General features: G+C 36.8%; 2 pseudogenes; both read right to left on the bottom strand.

Annotated features, from left to right (window-relative positions):
- Positions 1–4,464: 4,464 nt before the first annotated feature.
- Positions 4,465–4,562, bottom strand: LOC116551397 (annotated as a pseudogene).
- A 2,886-nt stretch (positions 4,563–7,448) lies between these two features.
- On the bottom strand, positions 7,449–9,096 carry LOC116551135 (annotated as a pseudogene).
- Positions 9,097–23,162: the final 14,066 nt, after the last annotated feature.

The raw sequence follows: 23,162 nt of genomic DNA, 5'->3' as shown, positions 1-23,162 counted from the left end.
AAAGACTTCTGTGGTTTGAATGTTTTTGTTCTCTCCAAAATGTAAGCTGAAGCTTAATTCTCAATGCAACACTATGAAGAGGTGGCCTCTGGGAGGTGATTAAATCATCAGAGTGGTGCCCTATAAATGGAATTAATATCCTTATAAAAGAGATCAAAGCTGAAGGACGCACTCTCTTGCTCTTCTGTCCCTTCTGCTATATGACAACACAGCATGTGTCCCCTCTAGAGGATGAGACAAGAAGTCACCGTTTTGAAAGTGGCAACTGATCCCTCACCAGACATACAACTTGCGGGTCACTTGACCTTGAACTTCCCAGTCTCTAGTACTGTGAGAAATAAATTTCTGTTATTTATAAATTACCCAGCCAATGGCATTTTGTTATGGCAGCACAAATGAACTAAAACAAAGACATACAAATCTTACACATTTTTCATACAAATACAGTCATGTGTTACTTACTGACTGAGACATTATTCCAAGATATGCATCCTTAGATGATTACATTGTGTGAACATCATAGAGTGTATTTACACAAACCTAGAGGGCATAGCCTACTGCATACCTAGGCTATATGATATAGTCTATTGCTCCTAGGCTACAAACTTGTACAACATGCTTTTGTGCTAAATATTGTAGGCAATTGTAACACAATAGTAGGTATTCAATGTAACATAATAAAGTTTTAAATAATGTATTTAAAAACAAATACATTCTAAACATATCTAAACATGAAAAAGGTACAGTAAAAAATATATATTTTCTGAACTAATTTTTTTTAATTGCATTTTAGGTTTTGGGCTACATGTGAAGAACATGCAAGATTGTTGCATAGGTACACACATGGCAGTGTGATTTGTTGCCTTCCTCCCCTTCACCTATAGCGGGCATTTCTCCCCATGCTATCTCTCCCCAACTCCCCACGCCCCAGCTGTCCCTCCTCTATTTCCCCCCAACAGACCCCAGTGTGTGATGCTCCCTTCCCTGTGTCCATGTGTTCTCATTGTTCAACACCTGCCTATGAGTGAGAACATGCGGTGTTTGATTTTCTGTTTTTGTGTCAGTTTGCTGAGGATGATGCTTTCCAGGTTCATCCATGTCCCTACAAAGGACACAAACTCATCATTTTTGATGGCTGCATAATATTCTATGGTGTATATGTGCCACATTTTCCCTGTCCAGTCTATCATCGATGGGCATTTGGGTTGGTTCCAGGTCTTTGCTATAGTAAGCTGTGCTGCAATGAACATTCGTGTGCATGTGTCCTTATAGTAGAACGATTTATAATCCTTTGGATACATACCCAGAAATGAGATTGCTGGGTCAAATGGAATTTCTACTTCTAGGTCCTTGAGGAATAACCACACTGTCTTCCACAATACCTGTATAAGACACCTACCATGAGTAGCTCTGTGTGAGTCAGTGAGTGACTGTGAATGCCTAGGACATTACTGTCAATTACTGTAGACTGTACACATAGGCTACACAAATTTGTTTTAAAAATTTCATCAATAATAACCTTAGTTTACTGTGACTTTATGCTATAAAGTTAACTTTTTGTTATAAACTTTTTAATGTTTTAAACCTTTTCTTTTCTTGTAATAACACTTAGCTTAAAACACAAACACATTGCCTAGCTGTACAAAAATATTTTCTTTATTGTTTTAAATTTTTTTTTTACATTTTAATTTTTTTCTTAAAAATGAAGACAGAAAACACACATTAGCCTATGCCTACACAAGGTCAGGATCATCAATATCACTGACTTCCACATCTTTTCCCACTGGAAGTTCTTCAGGGGCAATAACATGCATGAAACTGTCATTTCCTATGATAACAATGCCTTCTTCTGGAATTTCTCCTGAAGGATCTGCCTGAGGCTGTTCTACAGTTAACTCCATATATATATATATACACATATATATATATGTGTATATATATATATATATATATATATGGAAAGAATACACTCTAAAAATGGTAAAAATATACTATACTGAATACATATACCAGTAACATATTTATTACTATTATCAAGCATGTACTATACATAATTGTATATGCTACTCTTTATATAACTGGTGTCTCAGTAGGTTTGTTTATACCACCATCATCGCAGACATGTGAGTAATGTGTTGCACTATGACTGATGATGGCTATGGGCCAAAGCAAGAGGGATTTCTCAACTCTGCTGTAATCTCATGGGACTACTGTCATATATGTGGTTTATTGTTGAGCAAAGTATCACATGGCATGTGACATACAAAAAAATGCTCAATAACGGGAGACATCAGGAAAATGAAAATTCAAAGCACAATGAGAACCACCTCACATCTGTTAGAATGGCTAAATAAAAAAGACAAAAGGTCATAAGTGTTGGCAAAGATGTGGAGAAAAGGGAACTCTTGCACACTATTGGTGGGACTGTAAATTAGTACAACCATTACGGAAAACACTACAGTGATTTCTTAAAAATTAGAAATGGAACTACTATATGATCCAACCATACCCTACAGATTATATGTTCAATGGAAATGAAGTCAATGTCAAGGAGATATCTACATTTCCATGTTCAATGCAACATTATTCACTATAGCCAAAATAAAGAATCAACCTATGTATCCATCAACAAATAAATGGACCTATATATATATATATATATGTGATACATATACATATATATCATACATATATGTATGTGTGTGTGCATATATTCTATACAGACACATAACAGAATATTACCAACCCAAAAAGGTGACACACATATATACACACATATATGTGTATACATATATTATTCTGTTGTGTATAAAGCTGAATAATATTCAATTGTGTGTGTGTGTGTATATATATATTCCATTGTGTATATATATACAATATTCCATTGTGTATGTGTGTGTGTGTGTATACACACACACACACACACACACACACACACACAAAACGAAGGAAATCTGCCATTTTGTGACAACATGGATGAACCTGGAGTACATTAGCCTAAGTAAAATAAACCAGGCATAGAAACACAAATGCTGCATAATCTCACTAATGTATGCAATCTGAAAAAAACCAGTGGTGGTGCCAGGGGCCAGATGGAGGGGAAGGGGAGTTATTGTTCTAAAAGTACAGAGTGTCAGTTAGACAGGATGGGTAAGCTCTGGAGATCTCTTGTACAGCATAGTGACCACAGCTAATATAATGCATTGTATACTTGAAAATTGCTAAGAAAGCAGATCATAAATGTTCTCATCACAAACACACAAAAGGGAGATAACTAAATGAAGTGATGGTTATGTTAATTAGCTTGATTATGGTAATCATTTTATAATGAATACTTATATCAAAACATCATGTTCTTCACCATATTTGCCCATTATTCCTCAGTAAGGCTGGAAAAAGCAAAGACTAGGTATGGTGGAACTGAAGGTAAGGGTATGGAGTTGATAAGCAGTAATGCAGGCCAAATGCCTGGGCCTCTTAGAGAAAAACATCTGGGTGGGATGGGGCAGAGCTGGAAAAGAAGAACTCTAGAATGATTCCTAGCTTCTGGCCTGGACACTGCATAATGCTGGTGTGTGTGAGACAAGGATCAAGCTGTGGAAGAAAGATAATTGTGGATTTAAAATGTTGAATTCGAATTGTCTGTTGGCCTTCTCCATAGAGAGGTTCAACCAAAGAGCTAACTTTCACTGAGCACTTACTGTGTACTAGATACTATGCTAAGCATTTTACAGGTATGAATTTTATCTTCAGAAGACTCATAAGTATATCCACTGTCATCCTCATTTTACATATAAGGAAACTGAGGCTTAGAGTGAAGTTATTTACCTAATGCTACAGATCTGGCATATGGCTGAGAAGGGACTCAAATTCATATATTTGTGATCTTCTGCCTATGTCATAATCTCTAAGCTCTATAGAGGCTCTGGAATTGGCAAAGTATCAGAGGTATTTGAAGTTGTAGTTGTGGGTGAGGCTATCAAACTAGAGAATATGTAGAAGAAATAATAAGCCCATGGAAAAGCCTCAAGAAACACCAATGCTTAATGCACAGGCTACAAATCAGTGGTCTCCATTTGCCCACAGATAACATTTGGCTAAAGTCAATTTTTTTTTTTTTTTTTTTTTTCTTTTAGATAGGGTCTTGCCTGGAGTGCAGTGGCATGATGGTGGCTTACTGCAGCCTTGACCTTTCAGGCTCAAGCGATCTTCCTCCCTTAACCTCCTGAGTAGCTGGGACTGCAGGCACACACCATTATGCCCAGCTAATTTTTGTATTTCTTGTAGAGATGGGGTTTCGCCATGTTTCCCAGGCTGGTCTCGAACTGCTGGGCTCAAATGATCCTCTTGCCTTGGCCTCCCAAAGTTCTGGGATCACAGGCATGAGCCACCATGCCTGGCTAACACAGTTTTTTTTTTTTTTTTTTTTTTTTTTCAGTTTGAGTTTCTGGGTATTCTTTTTTGCATCAGATGGGTGATGTGATGATATTGTAACAAGTTTTAAGGGAGGCACATATCATACAATAGCATGAAGACCCAATCGTCATACTTAGGTTTTGGTTTTTTAATTTTTATTTTCCTTGAGGCAGGGTCTTGCTCTGTCCCTCAAGCTAGAGGGCAGTGGTACAAACATGGCTCACTGCAGCCTCGGCCTCCTGGGCTCCAGCGATCTTCCCACCTCAGCCTCCTAAAGTGCTAGGATTACAGGACTGAGCCACCACGACCAGCTGTTCCCATTTTTTGTTTGCACCTTGCTCTTTTTACTGAAAACAATACCTTTGCGGCTCGGCATGCTGGCTCACACCTGTAATCCTCAGCACTTTGGGAGGCCGAGGCAGGTGGATCACTTGAAGTCAGGAGTTCAAGACCAGCCTAGCCAACTGGTGTAATGTCTTCTCTACTAAAAATACAAAAATGAGCTGGGCATGGTGGTGCATGCCTGTAATCCCAGTGACTCGGGAAGCTGAGGCAGGAGAACCACTTGAATCCTGGAGGCGGAGGTTGCAGTGAGCAAAGTTCATACCACTGCATTCCAGACTGAGTGGCAGAGCGAGACTCTGACCCCAAAAAAGAAAAAAGAAATATACATACATATATATATATATATATATATACACACACACACACGTAATACACATATACATACACACAGTATTTTTTAAAACTTGTACATGAATGGCTTCTGGAAAGGATAAGACACTCTGCCACAGTTCCCACCACTTCCTGTTTATCGCCTGTAGATTTTTTTATACCTGTACATTTCCTTCTGGCCCCCTAGAAGTACTACAACTGCATTCCCTAAAGTGTGGTAGAAAAGACACCCAGGCAGGAAAAGAAAAAGTCAATAAAGTAAATAAAGAAATGCTAGAGATAATGTGGCTTTATAAGGTTGAAGGAGAGAGTCTTAGGAAAAAGAGGATAGTGAAGCAAATCAAATGTCCTAGGTGGTCAAGCAGGATGAGGGAAGAACAGGGTCTCTTGGATATGGCAATCTGATGCTCACTTATAATCTCAGTAAAAGATATTGGGGTGGGTGGGTTGATAGTAAAGCCAGATTATAGTGGGTTGTGGAGTGAAAGGGTATTGAGAAGGTAGAAATAAGTGGCTTAGGGTCATCATTAAAGAAGCATGGCCGTGGTGGGAAGGAAATAGACAACCAGGCAACTAATAGATGTGTGGTCAGATGGGAATTTTTGCCTTTAGAATGGGAAATGTTTGAGTATGTTTTTATGCTGAGAAAAAATGACACAGGGATGATCAGCTGGGAATACAGGAGAGAGGTGATGATGGGTTCACTAGTGATTTCAGAAGCCATACTGCTACCAGGCATTGCCTTAGGAAACTGAGGACATAGAAGTGAATGATAGACAAGATGTTTGTTTTCTTGGAGATTACACTCTATTGGGTGAAGATAGCCCATAAAATAAAGGAGAATAGGCATTTCAGAGAAATAAAAAGTAATTTCAGAGACTTATGTGATGAGAATGGAAGGCCTACATTTTATGTCTTGCTATAGGAAGGCTTTATATTGGATATTCTTTTCAAAGAGCTGACCTTTGAGCTGAGACTTGAATAAAAATAAAGAGCTAGCCATGGAAGCTCTAGGGAAAAGCATTCTAGATAGAATGAGAACTAGTGTATGCATATAGGGTAGACATGAGCTTGGTGTGACTAGGACAAAGAAAGAAGCCGCAGTGATTCAAGAACTACATTATGGTGGGAGGTGAGGTTGGGGGACTAGTCAAGGGGTGAGATCACTGTGCCTTGTAGTCCACATTAAGAAGTTTGAATTTGATTTAAGGTACAAAAGGTGGCCATGGGAGGGCCGGAAGCAGGAGAGTGCTATCAGCTCGAAGGTGAGAGCAATGCAAAGTGAGGGAATGTGCCTTGAACAGGTATGCTTTTAATTCATTCTCTGAGATGGGGGGAAGCAGGAAAGAACAGGTGGAAGGAGAGACTTTTATAGGTAGTGTCAGAGGAAGTTGAAGAAATTAATACCTAGAGGCTTCAATTTTTGCACTGAAGTGAGACACAAGCTTATCTGCTATCAGCGAATGGAGAGCTTGTGAAGTAGGAAATTGCATTAGTCTGCTCAAGCAGCTATGACAAAATACCACAAACTAGTTGGCTTCATCAACAGAAATTTTGTTTCTTCTTATGTCTACTTACTGGCTCATCTTTCAAGACAGACGAGCCAGGAAACAGACATAAAGAGGCCATAGACACTGCACACACAAATGGAAGAGAAGAGGACTTCTGGAGGCTTGAAGTCAGTGATCAAGGTGCCAGCCAGGTCTCTGGCAGATGGTTGCTTCCTTATGTGTCCTCACATGGCAGACAGAGGGAGCTTTGATGTCTCTTCTTCATTCAGAGACTCCAGCCCTGTTGGATGAGGGCCCCACCTTATGACCTCATTTGACATTTATCACCTCCTCACAGGCAGTATCTCCAAATACAGTCCCATTGGGAGTTAAGGGTTTGGTGGGGCATAAACATTCAGTTCATAATAGGGGTTTGTGAAGCAAAGGGAAACTTTGGGGTATTTGTTGAAGAAATGGGAAAGGGAATGGATTATGAATATGAAGAATAACCTCCATCTGATTGTATTTTCTGTATTAAGGCTAAATTACTTGTATCTCTCCATGAGTCCAAACTTTATGTGACAGGGAAATATTTGGGCAAAGACATTATTATCCTTAATGTGCAATCTCTCATTGACTTAGAAAGCAGGTGGATCCTGGTAACTTTTTCTTTCTTTTTTGTTTTGTTTGTTTAAAGAGATTCCTTTAATATAATGAATACAAAAGCATGTTGAGATGGTACCCCCACAATTACATGGCTTTGAACAAGTGAAACTATGGCTGCCAAACAGCTACTTTTATTATAGCATCTACAGTGTCTGAAATAGGATGTAATAATAAACATAACTGTAGACACAAGACATCCATTTATTTAATCACAGTAGTGGATCTTACTACATAGTATTCTCCAGGCTTACAAATATTGTCAATCTTCAAACTCATTCTAACCATTTGTGTTGCAAGAGATACCTTCTGTTTTTTGCCTATCAAGCTTTCTATGATATGCTGTTGCTTCATATCATTTGTCCTCTTGTGCAAACAATCAATGCCAACAGCAGGGTTTATCTCCTTCACTTGTCTGGCTTGGACTTCAGTGGTAGTCTGGATGGGATTCATGCCACTGTTTTCAGACAGGGCCATGGGGATGACCTCCAGCGCTTTGGCAAACTCTCTCATGACATACTGTTCTAAGATGGGCACTTACCAGCCTCTTGGCTAACTGCCAGCGTACAGGATATCTCAACAGCCCCTCCTCTGTACACCACATGATTATAGTGGATGAGGTTCCAGATGACACACAAAGCATAGGGAAGGGATTGTTTCACCTCCTCAATGATCATCTTATTTCTTCTTCTAATAAAAATTTTTACAACTCTGGAGTTCTTAACACTGCTTGATGACCAGCACTTTATCCTTAGTTGTCCCAAATGAGATTTCCTGTACAAGACCAGAAAATCCCAGCTTCTCATCCATGAGCTCTGAGAACCTGGGGATGATGCACCTTCCTGTTGCAATGGAAATCAGCTCAATTTCAGGTCCTCCTACCCAGCGAACTGCAGGCCAGTTGTTCTGAAGAAGTAAGTGATTTGCTTCATCATCAAAGCCCCACTGACAAATTGTTAGGTTAGCACCAGTCTCTTTAATATGTTGAATCATCTCTTCAAATTCCTCCTTTTCATGTTTCTGAAGGATTTATAATCTTCTACGGAGGTCATATCCAGCTTATGCTTTGTTTTTGGTTTAGGTTGCACAAATGGACATGTGAAGATTGCAACCTTAGCATCTTCCACTTTTTTCAGTGTCTGTGGTTGACTGAAATCCTTGTCCACAATCACCCCCTTAATCAATTTAGTGTCCTCCAGCCTGCTGCCCACTTTGCCTTCTACTTTGATAAGCTCCAAGTCAACATCTCTCTGTTCCCTGTCTGCTACAGTAAGGATGGCATTCACAGCAATCTCAGCCATTTGTCAGTGACAACTGTTGACCACTTCAGAGCCCACCATGGTTTTTGCAGTCCGAATCAGGGGTTTGGTGTCCTTTATGTCAACAAGGATGCTATTGCTGATCTTGTCCAGGTGTTCAATAGCAACATGGGCAGCCTACTCATAGACATCAGCTACTCTGATTGGGTGAATGCCTCAGTCTAGCAACTGCTGAGCTTCTTCTAACAAGGCGCCAGCCAGGACAAGCATTCCTGTGGTTCCATCTCCAATTTCATCATCTTGAGACTTGAACAGTTCCACCATCAGTTTGGCAATCTGATGATCAACATCCATCATGCTTACAGTGGTGACATCATCATTCGTTACAGTTACATTGCCAACCTTATCCACCATCATCTTATCAAGCCCATTTGTTCCATGTGATGTTCTTATTGTATTTCCTACTGCCTTTGCTGCCATTATATGAGACTTGAGGGCCTCAAGTCCCACAAGATGGGACTTGCAATCCTGATCCTTGATGATTAGGAAAGAGGCCCACATTCATCAAAGGCGAGGGTCCCCATGGATGCCATGGTACAGCAGCAAAAGTTACTTTTCCGTTTTTTCTTTGACTGTGGGGAAGGCTGGTTGGCATGACAGACTGGAGCTGAGTCAGAGCTGAGGTGATTAGCATAAAAAGAGGACAGATATCCTAGAGATTTAGGAAGAAGACAGATGAGCCAGGAAGCAGACATGAGGCCATGAACACTGCACACACAAAAGGAAGGGAGGGAAGAAGCCCCTATGACTAACAGCCAAAGAGAGACCCAGGTAAGAGCCTAAATGCCTCCAAATTTGTATGAGTTTCTTTCTGATATGAACATGTGCTTTCTTCTCCATAAGAAATCTTCAACCAACCTTGTAATGCATAGTAATGCTATGGTGAATGACTTTGCTTTTCATGGAGTGAGGAGGCTGGTGAGCTGTTTTAAAATCATTGCAGAAAGGAAACCAGAAAGAGAGCCACATGTTAGAGAAGAATGTCCACAACCTCAACAAGATAACACACAAAACCAACAAGCGTGCAAAATTTGAACATGATTCTCACCAGGCCCCAAATGTTTAATTTTGACTAATGCTCCTTTTGGAGATTTATTCTACCTTGCAGGTAACAGGTGCATATTTTTAAAGTACTTTTACAACTCACATGTCCTTTCCTCCCTACTCTGGACATCAATGTCTTTCACTACAGCTTTGGTTGCGGGGTTACTGAGTCTGACCCTGCTTATTAACATCTACTGCTAAATATCCCCTGACTGACTATTCTTTACTGAAAACAGATGTGACACATAATCATGCTTTTTAGAAAACAAAATCAGAACAACTCCAGCCTCTTCTAGCTTTATTCTTTATTCTTTTAGGGTTAAGCAAGCTTACTCAGATTCCTTATTTAATTTCAACTCCCTGGCACCTATAAATGACACCCTGATTAATTGTTTCTACCATGAGATTTTTTGGTTGTTTTATATACACAGGATTTTTCTATCACTAGGTTGGGAGAAGGTTGCTCTACACCTCCTTTCTATTCCTTGAGTCTCCATTTTGGTGTCATAACTAGATTGGCTCACTAATCAATGCTGGTGGACTTGATGTGCATATGAATAAATAATAATAATCATTTTGATTCATCCAAGTGTTTATGGGATTAGTTGCATCATTGAGATGGCAAGTGTGTCTATGTTTTACAAATTTTTGCCAATTGAGGAACTTATTGATAGACATGAATGATGTGGCTGCTTTATTTTCAAGGTTCTCCCAAAGTGTCAGTGCAGCTCAGGGCTTTGCATGGGTTTCCATTGCAAGTGATTACAGAAGTGGCATGTGGAGAGTGGACTGGGGGGCAAAATATATGCAGGAAAAGTGGAAATCACCAAGGAAAACGACTGAAGGGAAAATCAATAAGAGGTGAAAGGTCAACAAGCCTCCTGCTGTTACTCTGTCAAAATGTATTTAATGGGTTCATTGGATATTTTTCACATTTAAGAAATTGACATGAGGAAGGGTAAGCCTGTAATAACTTTTTATCTCTCACTTACAAAATAGCTTTTTTTTTTCTTTTGAGAATTTTACCTCTGATCTCAGTATCGCATTTATGCCCAGGGGTTTGAGGCTTCAACAGAACCATAATGACAAGCTTTCAAAATGGATGACATAGTTATTTCTTAAGTAGTTAATTCTGTAATCATAGCCATACCAATGTATCAAAGTATAATTTCAAATATTTTTATTAAAATTAAAGAGAAAATATGGAACTTGCTATATACAAGGGTATAGTTTCTAAGTCTGAAAGTCTGAACTCACCATATTTATTAAAAAGATGGCTTATTTATTCTCTTTTCTATCATCTGTACAGTTAGATTGATCTTCAGTTATCTCCTCTTCAAGAAAGAGCAAGAATAACAGATACAAAAAAAAATTAACTAATTTCCAGTGATTAATTTTGGTTGGGGACTTTAAAAATAAAGCCTCTCTCCATGTAAAATCACATTTGTACTATCTTCTTAAAATATCTATGCTGTCACTTGATGAATGCTTTTCATTTTTTAGACAAGTCTGTCATTATCTTATTAGAAGCTCAGATTTTTGTATTTCTCTAATATCTTTAATCAAAGTACTTTTAGGTACATTAGAAATATTCAAGTTTTTCAATGTTTACTAAGCCATGAAGAGAGATTAAGCATTAAACATTAACGTCTGGAAAATTCAGTATGGTAGACTTAACGTATGCTGTTTTAAACTCTTTTTTAAGACTAAGAAATTTATATTCAAGATTTAAATTTCCTACAGTTTTCCATCCTGAGCATCTGACACCAATTTGGCAAGGTCACACCGGAGTCTTAGGTTTCTGTAAAGATCTGCTCCACTAATTTTGGTGAGCAATACTATAGAACTAAAGTATGGCCTGGGGATGTTTCTTGAAATTGTCAAGGCCCCCAGGGATCTAGCACCTTCGTTTGCCATGGGTAATATTAACAGAGCTTAAAATAATTTTATGTACATGAAAGAAGTTTGAAAATTGAAAGTACTTTATACAATTTTCCGAGACATGCTGAGATTTTGAAATTTCAAAGAGTTAATATGAAAAGGCACTACAAAGATCTAAATGGATATTTTCATACTTTTCATTTCAGAATGTTAATCATCAGTCATTTATTAATCAAAGATTTATTAAACATTTACTATACATAAGCATTTTGCCAGATATTGGTGAAACCAAGATAAAAAGAACATAGTCTCTGCCCTTTAGGAATGTTTAGCCTGCATGAAGCATTAATGTAAACAAAAATTATGTGACAAGTGCAGTGTAAAATTTTCTACGGCCATGTAGCTAGTTGCCACAAACTTAATAGCTTAAAGCAACATACAATTATTATTTCATAGTTTCTGTGGGTCCTGGAGTCTGGGTAGAGCCTAGCTGGGTTCTCTCCTCAGGGTCTCACAAAGCTGCAATCAATTTTGGCCAAGGCACAGTCTCATCTAAGCTCAGGGCCCTCTTCCAAACTCACGTAGTTTTGGCACAATTCATTTCCTTAAAGCTGTAAAACTCAAATTGACTACTTCTTCAAGAGTAGTAGGAGAGAGTTTCTCAGCTCAGGAAAGTCCTCCATCCTCTTTTAAGGGTTCTTGATAAATCAGACCCACCCAGGAAAATCTCCCAGTGACTAACTCAAGGTCTATTGATGGGCACCTTTGATAACATCTGCAAAATCCTTCTATCTTCACCTAAGCATAATCAGGGAATGATATCCCATCATATCCACAAATCCTGCCTACACTGAAGAGGAGAGAGTTATACAAGGGTGTGGTGTCACTGGGCATCATCTTATAATTTTGTGTACCACTTTCCTGAAGAGACATATTTGATAAAGCAGTAGGGAACTAATACAGTATGGTTATAGAGAAATAAGGTGAAGAAAAGGCCACGGGCAATGGTTAACTGTAGACAAGCCAGGTTCCTTAGTGCCATGATCATTAGAGTATTTCTATGTCACTCAGAGAAATTTTTTTTTTCTTTTTTGAGACGAAGTCTTGATTTGTCACCCAGGCTGGAGTGCAGTTGTGCAATCTCGGCTCACTGCAACCTCTGCCTCCCAGGTTCAAGCTATTCTCCTGCCTCAACCTCCTGAGTAGCTGGGACTACAGGCACCTGCCACCACACCCAGCTAATTTTTGTATTTTTGTAGAGACAGGGCTTTACCATGTTGGCCAGGCTTTTCTCAAACTCCTGAACTTAAGTGATCCACCTGCCTCGACTTGCCAAAGTGTTGGGATTACAGTTGTGAACCAGAGAGAACATTTACTTTGGACTTTTTATAAACCTCAAAGTTAAATTAGAGAGGAGGTTTTACTAGGTCACACTAAGGAAACATTATAGGTAAATTCAGATGCCACAATTATTGGGTCCTGTTAAACAAGACCTTTGGACTATATGGTACCCAAGTGGGAAATTGTGTAGGTTCTTGGATAGTGGACCTAAGGCTTTCAATAATATTAGCTGTCTTAGCTTGGAACAGAGGCTTGCATGCCAATCACTTATTTGAGAATGTGACTGCTGGAAGCAAGAGAGTGGAACGAGAGATGTGAAGCAGGAACAAAAAGAAACTTGACACAAAAATGTATTCTTAGTTGATGATGCTTGAAGGCTAAAAGGTCCTCTTAGAAATGTCATGACATGGAAATCAGAACTTTTCCTTTGGAGATAAAACAGGGAAGCATTGTTCTGTTGGCTCCTGATACCTATTGATGAGCAGTAGCCCATGGATCTGAATGCCAAAGGTACTGATGGTGGCAGGGAAAAATGAAAGACATAGATGTGTGACCTAAGGTGAAGTGTTTTTAGGTTGCACAAGCAGAAAGCTGGTAAAAACAAGTGCAGAGCTTGACTAGAGAAGTGATGAAGTACAAGGTGGGGCTCGGGATTTCGAGGAGCACACGAGGGGCATTTGCTATGTTAACCTTTGAAAAATACAATCCGAACTATAGAACCACCCTCCAGAAAAATGAAAACATGCACACTTATATACACACACACAGACACATACACTCACACACAAATTGTACATATCTCAGATACTTTTATTTACCCTTGAAGCCCATCCATGTACTCAAGAAGAGGGACCTCTGTTTCAGGGGCTAATTATAAAGAAAAGATTTTGACGATATGGGATTCATGTAAGAAACTATGTAGGTTTCTGCAAGACAAGCATATACTTTAAAAAAATATTTGCCCATATTTTTCTCCATAAAGTATCATTTTCAAAATACTCTGATTAGAAAGCAATTGTCAACTAGATGGCTGACTTTAACATCTGTTAATCTCCTTCTTAACAGTAACCGTGGGTATATTCTGAGTTTTTTTGAAATTACGAGTTATAACAATGATTAGAAAGGTGTGAAGAAAAAGTTTGGAATATGGTAAGAAAGCAGAAACCATGTTAAGACAAACACTAAGATCTGAGCCTGCAAATTCTGGTTTGAAGAAGCTTTCTATAGCATGAACCTTTTACCTCTTTATGCCAAAGCACACTAATAACAATGAAAAAGTAAGGCCTAACTCTAAATTTGATGACAGTAATTACTGTAGACACAGGGACCAGTAGTATGAAGGGTACATGTGTAATCATCATACATAGTTTGTTCTATACAAGAGCCCTCATCTGAGCTCTTAGTTCTTCAACCGCCCCAATCAGCCCTGGGAAAGAAAATGAGTAAATGAATCAGTGTAGTCTGTATGATTAAAAGAGCAAACTAAAATCATTTTCCTTTTTGAGAAATAGATACAAAAGATTGCACACTCACTCACATCTTGGTTTAATAAGATATCTGTTTGCAAGATACAAAGAAATTCCACCAAAATCTGAGAAAAAAACAAAGGGAGAATCACATAAGCTACCTTCAATGTTGCATGAGTTCACATCCAAATAACCCACCTTGCAGGGGGTAAACCAAAACTCTGTAATCATTACAAAAGAATCACTGATGCCCTTAAGTAAACCAAACATGGTGAAGATTTTGGATATCATAAGAAAAAGGTGCTCAACGATCTCATAAACCATATGAAGCTTCCCAACTAAACAGCAGAAAACGTATTAAGCACAGGTACCCCAGAACCTAAAGTACAATTAAAAAAAAAAAAAAAAGAACTATTTTTAGAAGAATCTACTGGCTATTGAACACACTACTAAGCACTAATTTTAATTGATGAATTCTAAACCTCTCTACAACCATTAATACATTACTTTTAACCTACTTGTTTCTATTTTAAAAGCATATTCCTTGTAGTCAGCATATGTGTTTCTGATTTGTTACACAATCTGACAATTGGCTTCTTAATTGAATTATTTAAACCTTTTATATTTAATGTAATAATTACTATGGTTATGTTTAAAATGATCATCTTGCTATTGTTTTCTATTTATTTCACCTGTTGTGTTCTTCTTTCTTTTTTAGTCCCTTTTGGATGAAATGAGCTTGCTTTTATGATTCAGTTTTACCTACTTTGTTGGCTTACTAGATATAAGTATATTACAATTTTAGTGGTCACTTTATAAAGTATATATCTGTAATTCATCACAGTATACCCTCACATGGTATTTTAACACTTTACTTCATGCTACAAGTACTTTAGGGCAGTGTGCTTCCATTTCTCCTCTCCCAACCTTAGCATTACTTCTATCGATGTTATAAATTCCATACCACATTATTATATTATTTAAATAGTCAATTACCTTTTAAATTAATTTAAATAACAGAAAAAAGTGGTACTATTTATTCCTGTAGTTATCATTTTCAGTGTTCATCACTGCTTTGTATAGATTCATATTTCCATCCGATATCATTTTTCTTCTATCTGAAGAAATTACATTAATATTTTTTACAGTGATAGTTTTGGAGATTAAGTCTACACACATTTTTATGACAATTAAATGTCTATTTTATCTTTGTTTTTGAAGGATATTTTTGCTAGGCATAGAATTCTAGGTTGAAATTTTTTTCTATTGGTACATTAAAGATGTTGCTTCAATGTCTTTCCACTTGTTTCCAATAAGAAATCTACTAGTATCTTTATATTTTTCAGGGTTTTTAATGTTTATTTTCATACTGGCTGTTTTCAGTATCTTCTCTTTATCACCTATGGTTAGCAATTTAATTATTTGCTGCAATGTTATTTTATGTTTTTAATGATTCAGGTTTGTTGAGCTTCTTAGATATGTAAGTTTATGGTTTTCATCAAATTTGATATTTTTGGTCAGTATTTTATCCATTTTTTTCTGTCTTTTTACTGCTTCAGAAACTCCAATGGTGTGTATATTAAACTGCTTTAAAATTGTCTCACAGGCCACTATTTTATTGTTGTTGTTGTTCAGGATTTTTGCCTCTCTGTTTATAAGAGATAATGATCTACAATTTTCTTCCTTGTAATGCTTTCTGTCTGGTTTTGGTATTAAAGTTTGGGCTTATAGAATGAATTAGGAAGTGCTCTCTCTACATCTGTTTTCTGGACAAGACTGTAGAGAATTGATATCATTTGTTTTTTAAGTGGAATTCCCTAGGGTAGCCATCTAATCTTGGTGCTTTTTGTTCTGTAAGGTTATTATTATTAGTTCAATTTCCTTAATAGATATAGGCCTCTTTAGATTATCTACCTGTCTGTGAGTTTTGGTCAATTGTATTTTTAGAGGAATTGGTCCATTTCATCTAAGTTACCAAATTTGTGGGTACAGGATTGTTCATAATATTCCATTTTAACATCCATGGGATCAGTAGTAATGACTTCCCTTGTCTGATATTAGTAATTTATGTCTTTCATTTTTCTTGGCTAATCTGGTTTAAAAATTACACATTTTTTGATCTTTTCAAAGAATGAGCTTTTGGTTTCACTGGATTTCTCTGTAGTTTTCCTGTTTAAAACTTTATTGATTTCTGCTCTGATTTTATCATTTCTTTACTTTTGCTTAATTTGGATTTAATTCTCTATTATTTTTCTAGTTTCCTAAGGTAGAAGCTGAGGTAATTGATTTTAGATCTGTATTATTTCTAACGTAAGCATTCTGTGCTATAAATTTCCCTCTAAGCTCTGCTTTTACTGCATCCTACAATTTCTAATAAGTTGTATTTTTAAATTTTCATGTAGTTTGAATTTTTAAAAAATCTCTTGAGATTTATTCTTTGACTCATGTTTTATTTAGAAGTATGTTGTTTAATCACTAAATAATTTGAAATTATTCAGATACCTTCCTATTATTAATTTACAGTATAATTTTATTGTGGCAAGAAATAATACTTTGTATGATGTTTATTCTTTTAAATTAATTCCCCAAGTTTGGCCTATCATACTGAATGTTTTACGTGTGTTTGAGAAGAATATGTGTTATGATGTTGTCGGATGAAGTGTTCTTTAAATATCAATTAGATCCAGTTTATTGATGGTGCTTTTTAGTACAACTATATTATTACTGATTTTCTGCCCCAGACTTTGCAATGATACAAAATCTAAACCTGTTATTCATCATAAAACCACAGCATAATCCTGTCACAGGGCTTTAAGTCTTTTGTACACAACTATCATTTTGTTTACTGAAACAGAAATGCCCTGATACCTTAACAAAAGTCTTTCTCCAACATTAGTGCCTCTGAATCATCTGAAAGCCTTGATAAAATGCAAAATGCAGCATAGTCACTTTGAAAGCTCCAGATATATTACGTCTTTGGTAGAATCTGAGACTCCACATTTCTGTAAATTTTCATAGGCCAAGTTGATGTTGCTTGTCCAGAGACCAAACTTAATTAACCACTGCCTTACAACATCCAGGGGGACATTTAAAATTGCATAACCTCCAGCAAACAAAAGCCAAGGATATGGAGAAGATTGTGCACACTATGTCAGGATGGAATAGCAAAGCAGAGATGACTATTGATAAAGGTTTTCTATGCCTTTGCCTATTCTTAGTGAAGAAATGGGTGATTATACAGCTGCTGATAGCTTCTCATTAGAGTAGACGCAGTTGGGAGTCATGCTTTTGTGATGTTGGTCAGCAGCTTACATCAACCATAGATTGTTGTTCCTTCTCATTCCTCCTCAGCAGAAAGTTTCTCTTATTTTGACAAAATTCATATTAGAAAATCCAATCTCGTCCAGTAGATTGGAAACAAAAGTGAAGAGGAGGCACGTCAAGGTAACCTGTCTTAAGTGCCCCAGGAAAGTTTTTAATACACTTTGAAGTGGCTGAACATAGCTTCCCAAATGTTGGAAGATAATTATTTCTTAAGAGTGATTTAATTAATCATCAAAGCCTAGGCCATAATTATAACCATGTTTTTTCACAATTTTCTCAGGTCTCTTGCATAACCTGGTTAAGGTTAGTCATCACTCCCTGATGATTCCTACTTCAGTTTTACACAACGTGGGGATAGTATATTCTACCCACACTCAAAGACTTCTCTCCTAGCTCTTCCCTGATAAGTGGAGTGGCTCTTGCAATGACCTAATCCATGGTTTGATAACACCCTCCCTAGACACGGTGGTTGATGATATCCACATTGGTACACTCATCAGTCAATCAAGAAAAGTCTTCCCAATTCTAGAACTATTTTTCTTTTAGTGGCTTTGATTTTTCAGACACAAGTTAAGCAGCATCAATAAAAACAGTGACTTCATCTGCTATTAAGCACCATAAAATGATGCTGTATAGTTAAGATCCCTTAAATGTTTGTGTTTTCTGATAGGATTCTACTATTAGTTAACCAAAAGAGACATAGATCCTAGAGTATTTACCTAAACATTATCTCATAATATATATCTAAACAATACAGATAAATGTTAATATTAATCACCCTTATTATCCTTCTTTATTTTAGGGGGAAAGAGAGAGGTATGGCTAGGTTTGCAACCTCTATATGTCCTAAGTCCAAGAAATTTATTCTTCAGGCTAATTTGATCCTGCCTTGGAAGAACAGGTTTTGTATCACCCCATTTCTTCAAGGGAAGAGATAGTTAACTCTCTCGATGAATTAAACATCCTCATCAGGTTCTCCTCCTTCATAAAAATATGTCAATCTAACTGCTTGCTCTAGTTTATTATTAAAATATGGAGTTTTGATCTTAATGTACAACACATTGTCATTACATTCTCTCAATTCTTCTCAGAAGTAAACATATGAATTCTTTGGTACCTTATACATCAAAAGGTTTGGTTGAAAAAAACATTTATGTAGGAATAACTTAAATAAAAAAATGTCTGTCCCAGGATTAATCAAATCAGAAGCAAATCCTTTTGACCTCTACAGAGACTTGAATTAACTAATTGCAGTTGGTTTACTTTGTATAACATGTAAGAAAAATCAGAAATGCCTTGCTTTACTCAAAGCAAGGATTCTGGTGAGGATGGTGTTTATTACATTACACAATTTACTTTTTATGAACACACACAGGGTAAAATACCCTCTAGTCCAAAAGCAAGAATAATTATGCTTTTACTAAAAAACTGAATTTTATCATTTCATTAAGAGTATTTTATGCATATGTTCTCATTTTCTTCTTGATTTTCAGCAAGCTTAGAGTGACAGTAGTAGTCACAACTAGCAATGTTGAAGACATATGATATAGATATTGTGTAATAATCAGATGTATTCGCCCATTTTCACACTCCTATAAAGAAATACCTGAGACTAACTAATTTATAAAGAATACTTCATTGCAGCACTGTTTACAATAGCAAAGACCTGAAACCAACCCAAATGGCCATTGATGATAGACTGGACAAGGAAAATGTGACACATATACATCATGGAATACTATGCAGTCATAAAAAATGATGAGTTCATGTCCTTTGTAGGGACATGGATGAATCTGGAAACCATCATTCTCAGCAAACTGACACAAGAACCGAAAATCAAACACGCACATTCTCACTCATAGGTGGGTGTTGAACAATGAGAACACACGAACACAGGGAGGGGAGCATCACATACTGGGGTCTGTTGGGGGTGCTGGGGAAGGACAGTGGTGGGGTGGGGAGGTTGAGAAGGGATAAAACAGGGAGAAATGCCAGATATAGGTGAAGGGGGTATGGAGGCAGCAAATCACATTGCCATGTATATACCTATGCAACAATCCTGCATGATCTGCACATGTACCCCAGAACTTAAAGTACAATTAAAAAGAAAAAAGGTTAATATGGTTTGGTTGTGCATCCTAATCTCATCTTGATTTGCAGCTCCCACAGTTTCAGTGTGTCATGAGAGGGACCTATTGGGAGCTAGCTGAATCATGGGGGCGGTTCTTTCCCATGCTGTTCTTGTGATAGTATATATGTTTCACAAGATCTGATGTTTTTATACAGGGGAGTTCCCCTGCACACACTCTCTTGCCTGCATCCATGTAAGGCATGCCTCTGCTCCTCCTTCACCTTCCTCCATGATTGTGAGTCCTCCCCAGCCATGTGGAACTGTGAGTCCATTAAGCCTCTTTCCATTATAAATTACCTAGTCTGGGTATGTTTTTATTAGCACCATGAGAACAGACCAATATAGAGGTTTAATTGACTCATAGTTCGAAATGGTTGAGGAGGCCTCAGGGAATATACAGTCATGGTGGAAGTGGAAGCAGGCATCGTCTTTACAAGGTTGCAGTAGAGAGACATGAACAAAAGAGGAAGAGCCCCTTATAAAACCATCAGATCATATAAGAACTCTCTCACTATCATGAGAACAACATGGGGGAAACTACCTTCCCCATCCAATCATCTCCCTTCCTCAACACCTGGGGATTATAATTCAAGATGAGATTTGAATGGGGGCACAGAGCCAAACCATATCATCTGGCTAGCTTTATTTTTTCTACTTTTATTTTTCATATATTTTCCTCATCCAGTTATACTGTATTTTGCAATAGATATTGATGGGATGACTTTTTAAAATATGGGGTAGTTTTAGTCATTCCTAAGTAATCTCTTAGTTTGACAGTTTTCTTTTCTTTTTTTTTTAAGAGAAAGAAAGAATTAAAAAAAAAAAAGAAAAAGAAATAATGAAGGAAAGAAGAAAGAGGAAGAGGGAGAGAGAACAGGGATATTGCTTTATTGCCTGGGCTAGAATGCAGTCTAAAAATGGGTATGCCTGTAATTATGTTTAATAATAGAGACATAAAAAAAATGAGGGAAGAAAATAATTAACAAGCAGCCAATCAATATTTCATTTAAACCTGTAAATAGGTGTGAGGTAGTACTGATAAGAGTGTACATTTTGTGCATTTAAAGTGGAGAGTTCTATAAATGTTAATTAAGTCTACTTGTTCCGGATCTGAGTTCAAGTCCTGAATATCGATGTTAACTTTCTGTCTCATTGATCTGTCAAATATTAATGTTGAAGTCTCCCACTATTATTGTGTGGGAGTCCAAGTCTCTTTATAAGTCTTATATATCTGGGTATTCCTGTATTGGGTGCGCATATATTTAGGATCTTTAGCTCTTCTTGTTATATTGATCCTTTTATCATTATGTAATATCCTTCCTTGCTTCTTTTGATCTTTGTTGCTTTGAAGTCTCTTTTATCAGCAAAAATTGCAACTCCTACTTTCTGTTTATTTATTTTTTGGTCAAATAATAAATAAACTTATAGTTTGGCAGTTTTCATCACCTTTCAAAACTTATGTATTAAGTCAGTGTATTACTGGCAAAAAGATAGACATACAAATCAATGGAACAGAATTGAGAGTACAGAATAAACTCTTATTTATAGTCAATTGATATTCACAAGGTACCAAGGCAATTTAATGGGGGAATTGATAATCTTTGCAACAAATGGCATTGAGACAATTGAACATCCAAAAGTAAAAAGATGAACTTAAACCCATCTCACACCATATGGAAAAATTAACTCAAAGTGGATGAAATACATAAATGTAAGAGCTAAAATTACACAGATTTTAGAACAAAACATATAAAAAATATTTGAGACCTTGGATCAGGCAAAGATTTCTTGGATATGATACCAAAAGCATAATATAACATTATAAAATAAAAATTAGACTTTGTAAAAATTAAAACATATACACTACAAAAGACACTATTTAAAAAGCTAAAAAGAATGGGATGAACTGAATGAGATAAAATAATTTATGTGGCCAATAAATGTATGAAAAAATTCATTATCACTGGTCATTAGAGAAATGCAAATCAAAATCACAATGAGATACCATTTTATACCAGTTAGAATGGCAATCATTAAAAAGTCAGAAAACAACAGATGATGGAGAGGATGTGGAGAAATAGGAACGCTTTTACACTGTTGGTGGGAGTGTAAATGAGTTCAACCATTGTGGAAGACAGTGTGGGAATTCCTCAAGGATCTAGAACCAGAAAGGCCATTTGACTCAGCAATCCCATTACTGGGTATACGTATACCCAATATACCCAGATAATAAAATATCTGTCCCAGGATTTACCAAATCAGAAGCAAATCCTTTTGACCCTGACAAAGACTTGAATTTACTAATTATATTTGGTTTACTTTATACAACATGGTAAGAAAAATCAGAAATTACTTGCTTTACTCAAAGCAAGGATTCTGGTGAGAATTCTCTTTATTACATTATACCATTTCCTTTTTATGAACACACAGGATAATTTATAATCATTATGTTATAAATCATTCCACTACAAAGACACATGCACATGTATGTTTATTACATCATTGTTCACAATAGCACATACTTGGAACCAACCCAAATGTCCATCAAAGATAGACTGGATAAAGAAAATGTGGCACATACATATACACTATGGAATACTATGTAGGCATAAAAAAGGATGAGTTCATGTCCTTTGCAGGGACCTGAATGAAGCTGGAAACCATCATTCTCAGCAAACTGCCACAGGAACAGAAAACAAGAAACTGCATATTTTCACTCATGAGTGGGAGTTGAGCAATGAAAACACATGGATATAGGGAGGGGAATATCACACCCTGGGGCCTGTTGGGGGTTGCAGTGCTAGGAGAGGGATAGCATTAGGAGAAATACCTAACGCAGATGACAGGTCGATGGATGCGGCAAACCACCCATGGCACATTTTTATCTATGTAACACATCTGCACATTCTGTACATGTATCCCAGAACTTAAAGTACAATTTAAAAATTGCACAATATTTATAAGTCTTGTAAAAAGAACACAGAAAGAACTATACAACCCAATAATAAGAGCCCCATTTAAAAATGAACAAATGATCTGAGTACTCATTTCACCAAACAAGATACACAAAAGGCTAACAAGTACATAAAAAGATGTTCAACATCATTACCAATTAGGGAAATGCAAACGAAAACCACAATGATATATCACCTTAGATGCATTAGAAAGAGTATTAAAAAAAAGAAAGACAATAATAAATGTTGGCAAGGATGTGAAAAAAATATGAGACTCTCATACATTACTGATGTGAATATAAAATAGTGTAGCCACTTTGAAAACAGCTTGGCATTTCTTAAAATGTTAAAGCTAGTGTTACCATATGACCAAGCAATTTCATTCCTAGGTATCCACCCAGGAGAAGTAAAAATATGTGTCCACACACACACACACACACACAAAAACTTGTACACAA

The sequence above is a fragment of the Sapajus apella genome, unplaced genomic scaffold (genome assembly GCF_009761245.1).
Source record: "Sapajus apella isolate SASKATOON/1434 unplaced genomic scaffold, GSC_monkey_1.0 scaffold9, whole genome shotgun sequence".
Lineage (NCBI taxonomy): Eukaryota > Metazoa > Chordata > Mammalia > Primates > Cebidae > Sapajus > Sapajus apella.
This window is presented reverse-complemented; position numbering and strand designations above follow the sequence as displayed.